Consider the following 13,058-nt stretch of genomic DNA (forward strand, 5'->3'; position numbering starts at 1 on the left):
GGTTCTGGAAATCATAGATGGTGAGTATGTGGAAGCATTAGGGTAGACATCTTTTCAGGGATTTTGTTAATGATGGATAAAAAAGAGATAGAATCATTGCCTGGTTGTTGTTATAGAAGACATGAATGAAAAGCTTTTTTCTTTTTATTTCGAATGAAGCCAGATAAGCAAATTTTTAGAAAAATGGAAAGGAGTTAATGGAGCTGAGATTTACCATAGGAGAGAGGGAATGATTGTTGGTATGTGGTCCATAAGTTAATAACTATCTCCTTGATACTCTCTTTTTCTTAGATTTTATAGAAATTGCTCTTTCTAGGTTTTCTTAGAGATATATGATGATTATTAACTGTGAGTATCCTTCATGTCTCAAAGAGACTTCTCTTTTCCACATTTATCTTACTTTTTTCTTTATAAACTCATCCTTGAACGCTTATAATTTTACACCAAGTTCATTTTTCTGCTTTGTCACCATGCCTCAAGTCTTTACCCATTTCAGTCCATCCTCCATTCAACTTTAAATTAAGCAACTGTTAATGTTATCATTGTGATTTTTTGTCCTTCTTTCTCAAAGAAAACCAATGACATCATTGGTCAGGATGTCTTGATTTGCAAGTGAATTGGATCAAAGTGAAGCAGAACTGGGCAGAGAGCTCACTCTCTCCTCTAGAGCTATCTGAACCTAGGGGCAAGACATAGGCCAGAAAGACTGGTGATGGCTCAGATGCAATGGAAACTTTGGTTTTTTTAAAATGGTGTCTTTCCCAGGTCTCTGTCTAAGGTAACAACTATTTAGTGATTAAAGGCCAAGTAAGCATTGAGGCAAAAGATGACTTAGTTTGACTTCTCAAAACTTTCCCCCATTAAATAAACTCAGGTGGCTGCTATTATCTCCAGGACAAATTATAATATCCTCTCTTTGACATTTAAAGCCTTTTGTAACTTGGCTCTTCATATACATACACACATATATACATACACACACATATATATGTGTTTACCTAATTGTGTATATATATATATATATACTTGTTTGTGACAGTTGTGTACATGTTGTTGCCTTCCTTGGGCTGTGAAGTTCCTGAAAGCAAGGCCTTTTTAATTTTCTTTCTTTGTACTTCCAGCACTTAGTATAGTTCCTGGAACAAAGTAAAAGCTTAATAAACTTTTTCTTTTGACTTTACACAGACTGAAAGCACACTTTGATCAATTTTTTTTCAGATGTTTCAAAGATGGGATAATTCTAGAAGAGTGGGGAAAGATCATACTTATCACAAGAGAAAGAAGGTTATGAGATTATGTTCATTTTTTTCATATGTTTAAAATCTTCATGAGGAGAATCTATGCATTTATCAAGGCTATCCTCAATAAAAATCTGAAATGAGCACAGAAGCATTTGCATACAATTCTCTACAGCAAATCACATTTTTGCAATCACAAATTGACTGAAAGGGATAATAAAAAACAAAAATGCAACTATATTTGTTGTTTGTTGATTACAAAAAGAAATCTGATTTATTCAAACAAAATTCAGGGCTCAAGATTCTCCTACAAAAACTCATTCAAATGCATACACTAAGCTAATTAAAGAATCTTAGAAAGATGAAAATCTTTCATAGATGAACCTAGAAATGAGTTTATTCGGTGATCTTCAGATTATCAATATCAATAAAGGTATATAATAAGAACACATATTTACCAAATATACCTTAATTATTTTCTGTTTGTTTTATAAATATATATAAATGAAGGATTTTCATTTTGCCAAAATTTATCTGATGAACTTAGAAGTTACTCCTTTTGGTACCATAAAATGGCAATACTGTGTTTGTATATATAACAAATTAGATTAAAGACTTTTAAGGTAATTAGATTACCTATTGTAAGGATTTGGTTCCTGCAAAACAAGAGAAGGGAATTGTAAGAGCCCTTTAAATGGGTGGCCACAGTGCAACAGGAGATTGAGTGGTCCAGAAGTATTCTCTGTGGATATAGGACTGCCCTGTGGGTGGGATCCTGTCCATATTGAAATAGCTTTGTAATGGGTGACGGCTCTCTCATTGGTTGGCTGTGTGTGTGACCTCACAGGCCCTTTATAAGCCCACTGCAGGCAACCAGTCACTCTCACACTACCTGGCTCCCTAGCCTGGGGTAGCTGAGCCAAGCTGATGGATAGCCCAGAGAGGTAAGGAGTTTGGTAGGGAACACGTGGGTCTTCAGACCAGCTGTTCACTAGGGAGTTATGGGCAAGTCAGGGCATTATGTGAGTAGGTATAATAAAAGCTTTTAAGATAACATGTGGCTGTTCTTGAGTGCACTACTGGTTATTCAAATATAGATTCAAGAAATCATGGCCAGAGACCTTTGAAGGCCTCAAGAAGAGGCAAGCTGGGTAGAGTTAATACTGCAAAGGTCAGTGGTCAAAAGTACTCTGTTGGGCCTAGGACAGACTGGTAATAGTAACTGCCAGGAGGGCATATTACATCTATTAACATTTGCAAAAGATCAGCTTTATTATTATTATTAAAGAATTATTAAAAATATCACTAGTCGTGGAGTCAAGAGGATCTGAGTTCAAATCCAACCTTAGATTCACTAGCTGTGTGTCCCTGGGAAAGTCACTTAACCCTATTGCCTTCAAAAAACAAAATAAAACTCCTTGCCACCATTGTGAAAGAGGTATTGTGAAAAGTTCAAAGGGAACTGAGATTCTCTATGAATTGTGATTATGGCAGCAGTTGAAATTAATTAGCCAAGTGATTTAGTAACCCATATTATTCTTCAGCACCAGCTAGAGGAGGAGAAAGGGGAAATTTTTCATGAACTTGTTGCATTTCTCTGCCACTTCTGGTTTAAAATGAAAAAGCAGAGGCGATGACAGATGCTTTACATTCTGACAATCTGGGTTTGTTTGATTAGCTTAAAGGGTCTACTTGATTTTTGTTGATGTGAACTCTGCTCTTATCAAACAACATGGCATCTAGAAATGGAGACTGTTCTAATCTGACAACATCATATCTGAAAAACAAGATGGTCTGCCCAGGAAGAACAGTGAGAACAACAGATAAGCAGTATGTAGGGCAATAGTTCCATATGTTGAGTGGACCCAAACTATCAAAATATATAGTCTAGAATTTTGAAGTACTTCATGTGACTTACTCTAAATGTATGGATTTTATTCCCTTATGTACTTCCTTGCTGGATTCTTTTAAATATATGCATAGCTATCCCTTTAGAGATTGAATGCATCAGTAAGAGATTGTAAATCAAATTTATATACAGAGAATGTGTTTATATATATATATATATATATATATACACACACACATAGATTTAGAAATTTATCCAATTACTTTATGAGGGTCTATGATATTATTTGGAAGCAGCTGGGTGGAATGGAGTGAACAGTTGGTTGAGTGCCCAACCTAGAGTCAGGAAGATTCCTCTTCCTGAGTTCAAATTGGACTTCAAACACTTACTAGGTGTGTGACCTTTGGCAAATCACTCAACTTTGTTTACCTCAGTCTCTTCATCTGTAAAATAAACCAGAGAAGGAAATGGCAAACCATTCCAGTATTTTAGACTCAAAATGAGTCACAGAGTCAGACTTGACTGAAAAAAACAACATGATGTTAGTATTATTTCTTTTGCCTTATTGCTAAGTAAATGGTGATATTTAAGATCTAAAAGTTAAATTATTATAAGTAATTGGTTTATGTTTAAAGTCATGCACTATTTCAATGTGCAGAACTGCAAGTTTTTGAAAACATGAAGATCATATCTGTGAGGGCTCAAGAATGAGAATGGAGAAAAAGGTAAGTATATTTCCCTTCAAAACTATTTCTATTCTTTCATTAAGAAATAATTATTTGCAAATGTATAATGGGGACTTGTCTCTGGAAATCTAGGACTGCTAATACAAGAAGCCAGATGTAATGAGTAGGCCAACCTGGAGAATGAGTAGTGGTCAACCTGTCCTGCATAACAGGACTTAATTTGCTTCATTGCCATTGGCAGCTATTACTGTGATTACATTTTTGGGAGTAAATGCTCTAGGATATATCTTCTCCCCCATGCACTACATTTGCAGGGTATTCTATACTGCAAGACTTTTTGAAGGACTTTCACATTGGTAGAAATCTACTCAAGAGTTTCTTTTATCTGGAAATTATTAGATGCTAAAAGACATAAGTACTTAAAAAGAAAAAAATTTGATTTTTAAAATATATTTTCAAATAACAGCCAGGGCAGTTTTATGTGATATATTTGTGATTGTTTGAATATTTGTAAGTTAATATAACTTTAAATTTGGATGTTAATATGATTAGTACACTGATGTTTAGCAATTCAAATAGAATCATATAGAGATGATTAAAGTGACTATAATCTGAGCTAGATGATAAAGATGTTGAAAATATTTTATAAGATGATATTTTGAATATTGGGAAGTATGATAGAGTGTCATTCTTCTAGTTTTTTGGGTTAGTAACTTTGTTACTATCCTTTCTTTATTCTTCATTATCCCTTATCCTCCATATCTAATCTTTTACTAATCTATATCCAATCTATATCCAATTTAAATCTTACTCCTTTAACAGCTTATCTCTCTGTAAACAGTTATTAGCTAAGGTCCATCCCTAATCACCTCTCTCTTTGGTTACTGTAATTGCCTATTAATTGTTCTCCCTTCCTCAAGGTTCTTACTAACAGGCTAGTTTCCACATTAATGTCAGTAACTTTATACAACTGTACACCTGAATATGTTAAACTCCTTTAGAAGAAAAGGATCTAGGATTGATCAAGTAAGCATTTATTATTTACCTGTTATATAGCAGGCACTATGCTAAGCACTAGGAATTCAAAAAGAGGGAAACTTTTTTTTTTAAAGCCTTTCTCAACTTGGATCCAATTAATCTTTCTAGCCTCATGTACATTACACCCCTTCCCAACTCTAAACCTGTCAAACTGTCCTTTATATTCTTCAATCTACCATCTCTGCCTTTGGCCCAACTCTCTTTTGGACTTTTACTTCCCTCTTCCTTTCATCATCTAATAGAATCCCTTTATTTAAGGCACAACTTAAGCATCAGCTTTTTTTTTTTTTTTTTTTTTTTAAATGAGGGAAATTCCCAATCTCTTCAATCACAAATGCCCTCACTTTCAAACTATTTTGTATTTAACCACATTGTGTACACACACACACACACACACACACACACACACACACACACACACACATTCATATATGTCCTCATTTCCTATTAGACTGTGAGATTCTTGGAAGATGGGACTTTTAAGTGATTTTTTTTTTGTATCCTCATTATTTAGAACAGTGCCTTAGAATAGTAGTAGGGAGTTAATAAAGGGTTGCTGACTGATTTTTTGTTAGAAAAACTGAAAGAAGGGGCTGTTTCATTCATTTTATTTTTCACAGTGTCTAGCACCATGTCTGGTATATGGTAAGCTCTTTAAAAATACTTGTTGGTTGATTGACTCATGCTGATATTAGTAAGACAAAGCTTAATGATCAGTTGATATCTTACAATTAAAAGCAGTTAATTATAATAAGAGCTTAGGAACTAAATTTGGAATAAAGGACAAGGAATAAGAAAAAATGATGGCCAGAGTATGGGGCAAAGGGGAGGAAAAGAGAGGGGGAGGGGAGGAAAGAGGGATGTGTGTGTGAAAGACAGAGACAGAGGAGGGAGTGAGGGAAAGAGAGAGAAAAGGAGGAGAGAGAGGAGGGAGAGGGAAAGGGGGAGAGAATATGAGAGTCATTATACCAATGGGGCTACTTTAAGAGTAGTGAATAATGTCTAGGAGTGTGTAGACAGGGACAGAGGCCAGGATAATTAGAAATAGCTGGTTACCACGGTTAGAAAAAGTTAGAGAATCAGAATTTAGAAAAGAACTCGGGCCTACAAAATAGAAGATGGCTTGATATTTCTAAGTCCTGATCAAATGCCAGATTCTTTTTAAAAAATGAAACAAAATCACTGTGTTAGGATAGATTTAGAGATAGAGATGGTCAAGAGGGCATATAATCCAATTTTTATTTTATGTATGATGAAATAAGCAGTAAAATGACTTTTCCAAGATCATAGGGGGAATGCCGGAAATGGGATTTGAAACCTAGTTAGTTCATTGCTTTTTCTATCATAGTATGCAAATTTATAATATTTCATGTTAATTCCTAAAGGGACATAAATGTTAGTAGCTGAAACTAACTCATAAAGTTAATTGAAATACATCATTTCGATTCTGTAAAGCAAGTCATACTTGATTTCTCAAAAAGCCAGGACATAAGGCAATTAGACAAAGTCAGGGAGACACATAGCTTTATACACTGACACATAGCTCTGAAAATTCAAAGTATGTTTAAGTGTTCTGAAAACAATAGTTTTAAGTGTGCTTAGAGATTTGTAGTTATTTTTCTCCCTGCAAAATAGTTTTAAGAACCAAGGATCACCTCATTTATATCAGTGTTTTTATGTAACGCTATTTCTGTTTACAATTTAAATGGTTGTATCAGGGATCCTTGAAATTTTGTTTAGTCAAAGTGATGCTGATAAACTTGAAGTTTCTTCCCATTGCTCCCCAGGGAGAGAAGCAAAGATAACATGGCAATTGCCCAGATTCATGCTGTCCAAGCAATATTATCACCTGATTTTCATCATCAAGAGGCATTGATGAGTATCAACTATGAGTAATTTTCTCTCTTCTATTCTTTTTGTGCATGAAGGGGAAATTGGGTAGTTTAAGACAACAATCCTCATCAAGAGAATCCAATTCAATTCAACCCAACCAATGCTTATTGAGGGCATTCTTTTCGTGGGCCTCTTTGCTACATTCTGGTGAAATAAGTATGAAAAGAAACACGGATTCTCTTTTCAAGGAAAGTATCATCTAGGGGCAGAAGGCACAAGAGGAACATATGCAACCAGGGGAAAAAATGCATGGTAAAAGCAAAATATAGTACTCAAAAAAGAACAGCCAATGCTAACCACACTTTTAAAAAAATTGCTTACTTATGTTAAAAGCCATATTCACTGATAATATATATATGTAAAAGCATATAACCATGGATAATGTCTGTGTAAGTAAGTGTGTGTGTGTGTGTGTGTGTGTGTGTGTGTGTGTGTGTGTGTGTGTGTTTCAAAATGTTTTCTGGTCAAGTTAAATTATAAGAAAAAGTTTTCTGCTAAAACAGCTTGAGTTTAAAAGTTGCAGATATTACATTAATAAAGCTCAGTATCTTATGACTTGTATTTAACATTATACACAATTTGTGAGAAATGTCAAATGATAGAAGATAGGTAGTTTTTTTTTTTTTTTCTTTAAGGAAGAAAAAGAATATTATACCCTTCTCAATGAAAAAAAATGTAGGGAAATATCTGAGTAGGAATAGCCTTTTCTTTAATATGAAAATAAGCACTTCCTTTCAATTCAAAAAGCTATAAACATAAAAAGGGGTAACATCTTCCTTTGAGATGGAAAACTTACTGCTGATTAAAGAAAATATATTAAGGGATTCATGTTGTTGTTGAACTAATCAAGTACATTGGATTTCTGTAACTCTTCTCTTCTCTACAACTTCTGCCGAGATATTTGGAAATAAAAAAATCGAGCTTTGAAGTAAATTTTGGAGCAAAAATATCTCTGGAGTGCCACGCCAAGAATCAAGCAAAGGAAAAATTGATATATAAGTGATATCCATCACTGTGAAATAAGCTACAGGGATTCTAAAAATGGAGAAGCTATGAATCAGTCTTGGGAATTCTTATCCTTGAAGAGAATGAATGAAAGAGTTAAAATTATTTTCTTAAAGCCATGAAGAAAAGAGAGAGGAAGTCTTGAGATTAACTGTTTATTAATGTGAATAAGATATACATTATTTTATTTCCTTTTAATTGTGCTCTATTTATACATTTTCAATATACACATATTTCTGTTTATGCTTATCTAGAACTCACAGTTCCTTAGTTTTATTTGTGTTGAATCAAACAATTCTATATCTTGTTAAAAATGAATAATTACATGAAAATGTCTATAATCTCAGGGAGATGCAGTGAGCAGAACCTATAGTTTGAACCAAAAGCACATTAATTGTATACCTGGTAACACTTTTCCTCATTATAAGTCCATAACATAAGAGGAAATATACTATCTAAAGCGTTTTGTAAATACAATTAAAAATTGATGGCAAGAACATAAGCAAGAAGAAAGAAGATGAATGAATAGGCTATAAAAGATGACATGATTCAAAAGAAAAACACCTAGGAAGTACCTAATGCAATATCTACATTCAGTTTGATAGAGGAGAAGCAGATGACCATAAATTAAATACAATCTATAGGAAAGCTAAATCATCCACCCAATGTCTGCCTGAGGAAGTTGATTAGAATGACGAAATATGACAGTAAGTTCACCTCAAAAGCTCAGCTGGAAAATTTCCTGCTAGTGCAAAGAAGAGATGAGATTTTTTTTAAGTTTGTAAAGAAACTGGCTACAGGAGAAAAGAAAAAAATATCTATATTCAGAGGGAAATTCAAGGAGATTCTACTTTGAAATATCTACTTTTGATTCTCTTTTCTTTTTTATTCAGGTATTGTTTGATATAACATATGGTTAGTCAAGGAGATAACTAATTTATATTTTATTCTTGAAATTACATACAAATTCAAAAATAGGTGTTTCATTTGTTAGCCCAATTCTTTTTATTATTATTAATTAAAGCTTTTTATTTACAACATATGCATAGGTAATCTTTTCAACCTTGACCCTTGCAAAACCTTTTATTCCAACTTTTTCCCCTCCTTCCCCCTACCTCCTCCCCTAGTTGGCAGGTAATCCAATACATGTTAAATATGCTAAGATATATGTTAAATCCAATATATGTAAACATTTATACAGTTATCTTGCTGCACAAGAAAATCATATCCAGAAGGAAGAAAAAGAAAACTGAGAAAGAAAACAAAATGCAAGCAAATAACAATAGAGTAAGAATGCTATCTTGTGGTCCCTACTCTGTTCCCATGGTTCTCTCTCTCTTGGTGTAGATGTCTCTCTTCATCACTGAACAAGTGGAACTGGTTTGAATCATCTCATTGTTGAAGAGAGCCACATACATCAGAATTGATCGTTGTATAGTTTGGTTGTTATCATGTATAATGATCTATTGGTTCTGCTCATTTCAATTAACATCAGTTCATGTAGGTCTCTCCAAACCTCTCTGAAATAATTCTTCTGGTCATTTCTTACAGAACAATAATATTCCATAATATTCATATACCACAATTTATTCAGTCATTCTCCAATTAAAGGGCATCCACTAAGTTTCTAGTTTTTTGCCACTACAAAGAGGGCTGCCACAAACATATTTGCACATACAGATCTCTTTCTCTCCTTTAAGTTCTCTTTGGAATATAATCCCAGTAGAAACACTACTAGATCAAAGGGTGTGCACAATTTGATAACTTTTTGGCATAGTACCAAATTGCTTTCCAGAATTGTTGGATCTGTTCACAGTTCTACCAACAATGTATCAGTGTCCCAGTTTTCCCACATCTCTTCCAACATTGGTCATTATCGTTTTCTGTCATCTTAGCCTATCTGAGAGGTGTGTAGTGGTATCTCAGAGTTGTCTTAATTTGCATTTCTCTGAATAATAGCGATTTGGAGTGCCTTTTCATGTGGCTACAAATAGTTTCAATTTCTTTATCTGAAAATTGTCTGTTCATATCCTTTGACCATTTATCAATTGGAGAATGGCTTGAACTGTTATAAATTTGAGTCAGTTCTCTATATATTTTAGAAATGAGGCCTTGATCAGATCCTTTGGATGTAAAAATGTTTTCCCAGTTTATTGCTTCTCTTTTAATCTTGTCGCCATTAGTTTTGTTTGTACAAAAACTTTTTAACTTAATATAATCAAAATTATCTATTTTGTGATTGTTAATGATCTCTAGTTCTTCTTTGGTCACAAATTCCTTCTTCTTCCACAGATCTGAGAGATAAATTATCCTATGTTCTCCTAATTTGTTTATAATATCATTATTTATGTCTAAATCACGACCCCATTTCAATCTTATCTTTGTAGACAGCTGGTATCAAGAAATAGGGGGAAATGCACAACTCATATTTGAATAGGAATATCTAAAAAAATAGTCATGTAATCTCTACTTGAAGAGGTCCAAGAGTGAAGAATTCACTTACTTTCTTCAGTAGCCTGTTCCATTACTTGACAAGTCTAAATGTGGAAAATTTTCTTCTGACAGCAATAATAAATTTTTCTCTTTTGGCATCCACCTACTGATGATTTTAACCTCTGGAACCAAATAAACAAACCAACAAACAAAAACCCAAACCTGACCCTTCTTACACATGACAGTTAATCCCTTTTTTCAACCTCATTCTCCAGGTTTTCCATTTTGTAGGTCAAGCCTCCCCACTTCTTCCCATTTATACTTTCAAGGAATTAATTCATTGTCCTCTATTCTTTCTCTTCCGTTCCATTACCCAATATGTCCAAATCCTTCCTAAACCTGTCATGAGTTCAGCACTGTGCTGTATGAGGTCAAGTGTGAGAAACCCTCTATTTAACTCAGTCATAAGATTAGCAATTGCTTCTCTTAACTTAAGTTAGTTTGCAATCAAGATGGAAATTTTACCACTGAAGCCTTAGGCAATGAAGATGTTCTAGGTATTGTCCTTGAGAGTCCTAAAGTGTCAGTTGGGACTGTATGATATATCAAGAAGCACATTCTAGAGGAGAGAAATATTATACCTGGTCTGCAGCCTAGAAAATGACTTGCAAATAGTAATATTTTAAAAAGATCTAATCTTGCCAGAAATCCTAAAAATCAAATGATTGACTACATTCCATATTAGTTACCATTAAACATATCTTAAACCTTGAAGATATATATTCATATTTCTATGAATTATAAGGGTGCATTTCAATGACAGTTATCAGAAGCAAAAATAATGTTGGCAACATAGAAATGCATACTAAATGTCTAAAAAAAGAAGTTATGATATGACTACACAAACAATAAGTTATTCTGAGATGGTTTCATCCATTTTGTTCTTGTTGTTTTTGCTGCTGCTGCTTCTGGTTTTGTTTTTTGTTTTGTTTTTTTTTGGGGGGGAGGGCAGGGTGAAATCTTTGCCTACTATGGTAATCAGGCCAGATTGGGTAAATAACTTTAGGGCATTTTTTCCTTCCTCACACCCAAAGATGAGTACTAAAATCCTTAAAAGGCTGCTCAGACACCCTGGGGCTGCTGAATCTCCCTGCTGCTTCCAGGGAGAAGATGGTCCTGTGGCATGGCCACCTGTGTGCTGTGCTGTGACTACAGCTCCCAATTCATCTTCCTCTACTGTTTCATCACTCACCCACTACCACAGGATTTGGAGATAGATAGAAATGGTAAGATAATATGGGTGAGGATTTTTGGTTTATGCATAAATTGGATTTAAGTGAGGTAGAGTTTCATGAAATTCTCGGCTTTACTCTTCCAGAGTCATTACTGTTCAGTGGCAGGATAGTCAATACAATTGGTGAGGGTTTGAGATGCAATGGATGACTCTGATATCTTCAGTGTGTAACTAAACTTTAAGCACCCCACAGCACCTGCTTTATCTGCCTTTATGATGGTTGAAATAAATTGTTCTCATCTGCCCATTCCATCAGGGGAAGTCTTCATATGTTTGAGGTGGAAATCCCCCAACTCACCATAGGCTTTGAGACTCCTTGGTTATCCTTAAATTGATTTAGCTCATCTGAAATGGTTTGCCAAGATGTAGCCACTGTGCATGCTACAGTTTCTTGGAGCAACAGGTGAGAGTTAGGTGGATCAAATGGATAACAAAAGTGGAAAGCAGCCCTGAAAAGGATTCAGTACAAGAGGTACTAGTCTTCCTGAATATATCTGTCATCGACTAGCCCTTCTAACAATTGTCATTTTTTTTAATAGTTAAATAATGTTTGTAAGTGCAAAGGGTAAGAGGAAAACCTCCATAGTCCCTTTAATTTGTATTTCTCTTAATCATGATTTTGTATATATATATATATATATATTATATATGTGTATATATATATATATATATATATAATTAAGTTGTTGATAGCTTTACTTTTTTTTGAGAACTCTTTGTTCATATCATTTCCATTTTACCTATTGAGGTATGGAGCTTGTTCTTATACATTTGTATATAAATATATAGCTTAGATATATAATTTTACTTCAGAAAGCTGTTCTGAGAATGTTTATTCTAGTTAACTATATAATTTAACTACATTAATTTTGTGTAGAACTTTTCTGTTTTATGCAACAAACTTTTATTTTGTCTCCTACTATCCTTTTTGTCCCTTATTTGGTAAAGATCACCTTCCTTAACTTTAGTTGTGAAATTCGTCTTTTCTTTTCTTCCAATTTGTTTATAGTACAAACTTTCATATTAATAGGATCATGTATCCATTAGGAGATTATTTTGGTATATGACACGAAAGTTTGGTTTAAACCTAATTTCTGTCAAAAAGCTTTCGACCTTTTATGGTAGTTTTTGATATATTTTCTTTACCTTGTTAGCTAATGTTTGGGGGCTTTTATTTTGTAGCCTATTTTACTAAAGTGCTATTACTCTTTTTAAAAATGTGTTTGATTTTTAATTTGTGGAATAAAACAATCATTTTTATAATATAGTAGAATTAAAAATAAATGCACATGAAACAGCAAATCTACTATATACAACTTGATATTGATTTAAAATATAAAGTTATGTAAATTTTTTTTCCTTTTTTCCTCTCCTTCCAGCCCTAGATATGGCTACCACTAGAAATATATATATGCATACATAGATTAAAAATAGATACACACAAATATATGTAAGAATCATTCTATACATACTTCTATTTATCAGTTCTTTCTCTAGATACAGATGTCCTTTGTAGTTAATTTGGGCATTTATAATAATGAAAATGACTTAGTCACTCGAAGTTTTTTTGAAATAGTGTTATTACTGCATACAATGTTGCTTTGTTTGTATTCAGTTTTTTA

The 13,058-nt window shown here is 33.6% G+C and overlaps 1 long non-coding RNA gene across 1 annotated transcript in view; it reads left to right on the forward strand.

Annotated features, from left to right (window-relative positions):
• Positions 1-3,807, forward strand: part of LOC141559526 (uncharacterized) — a 139,916-nt gene extending 136,109 nt beyond the window's left edge. The window contains exon 4 of the long non-coding RNA XR_012487460.1: positions 3,746-3,807. This is a non-coding gene — a long non-coding RNA (uncharacterized LOC141559526). The remainder of the gene's footprint in view (positions 1-3,745) is intronic.
• The last annotated feature ends 9,251 nt before the right edge of the window (positions 3,808-13,058 follow it).

Source organism: Sminthopsis crassicaudata, chromosome 3 (assembly GCF_048593235.1).
Source record: "Sminthopsis crassicaudata isolate SCR6 chromosome 3, ASM4859323v1, whole genome shotgun sequence".
Lineage (NCBI taxonomy): Eukaryota > Metazoa > Chordata > Mammalia > Dasyuromorphia > Dasyuridae > Sminthopsis > Sminthopsis crassicaudata.